This window comes from Octopus bimaculoides, chromosome 4 (genome assembly GCF_001194135.2).
Source record: "Octopus bimaculoides isolate UCB-OBI-ISO-001 chromosome 4, ASM119413v2, whole genome shotgun sequence".
Classification (NCBI taxonomy): Eukaryota; Metazoa; Mollusca; class Cephalopoda; order Octopoda; family Octopodidae; genus Octopus; species Octopus bimaculoides.
In genome coordinates, this window is record NC_068984.1 from 15,273,903 (window position 1) to 15,275,073 (window position 1,171).

At 40.6% G+C, this 1,171-nt stretch overlaps 1 protein-coding gene across 2 annotated transcripts in view; it reads right to left on the reverse strand.

Moving 5' to 3' along the window:
- Positions 1–1,171, reverse strand: part of LOC106877180 (zygotic DNA replication licensing factor mcm6) — a 14,823-nt gene that overhangs the window by 5,726 nt on the left and 7,926 nt on the right. The gene's annotated exons all lie outside the window — the stretch shown is intronic.

Genomic DNA, 1,171 nt, shown 5'->3' on the forward strand with positions numbered 1-1,171 from the left:
TATATATATATATATATATATATATATATATTAAATTCAAATTACGACAAACGTAAATAAACAAACGAAGTTTGCTTTTAGAAGCGTTGAGATGTCTTTTAGAAAGTTAAAGAAGTGATTTTAAATTCTCAATCGCAAAATAAGCTAATAATATAGCCTGAACAGGATAAACTATCCCTATTTTGCAGAGAAAAGTGTAGGTGGCTAGCTGTGGACTCGAACTCACATCCCGTGATTAAAATATATATATAAAATTGTATAAACATATACTGAATGTAAAGACAAACAGAAGGTCTTCAAATTCTTTATCAGTTATCAACCAATCGGTACTGTTCAGTTTCGCACCTTTAACAATAAGACTGAGTGATTCCCAATTGGTAGTATCCGCAAATTTTTTCTTTTTTTTTTTGTAGAGAATTAGGGACCAGAATGAACAAAGCAAGTAAAACAACACAGGGTTTGATTTAAGACAGTGGAAAAGGACAAACAGTCAAACAAAATATGACCTTGGAGCCAAGGAGAGAAGAATAGTGGATAATGCTTAGAAAATGACTTGAAGGATGGAGAACAGAGAGAGAATTTGCGACTGATTGGCTAAGAGACCAGTCTAAGAAAGGAAGAAAAGCAGGAACTGGCCGAAGAACAAAGAAACACAAGAAAAGAACATTTCACTCTTTCAGTTTGAATCAGTTTCACAAATTTCGTAGGTGCATAGGAAACGTTCCTCCCATCAGATGCCCCCCAAACATCTAATGAAACACGTTCTATGTACCCACCAAACAAAGTCATGTGGAGTTCCGTCGTTTAACGTCCGCTTTCCATGCTGGCATGGGTTGGACGGTTTGACTGAGGACTGGCGAACCAGATGGCTGCACCAGGTTCCAATCTGATCTGGCAGAGTTTCTACAGCTGGATGCCCTTCCTAACGCCAACCACTCCAAGAGTGTAGTGGGTGCTTCTTACGTGTCACTGGTATGAGGGCCACTCAGGTAGTACTGGCATTGGCCACGCTTGGATGGTGCATTTTACATGCCACTGGCACGGGAGCCAGTCAGGTGGCACAGGCAATGACCATGCTTGAATGGTGCTTTTTACATGCCACCAGCATGGAAGCCAGTCAGGCGGCACTGGCATCGACCATGCTCAAATGGTGCTTCTTACGTGCCAATCA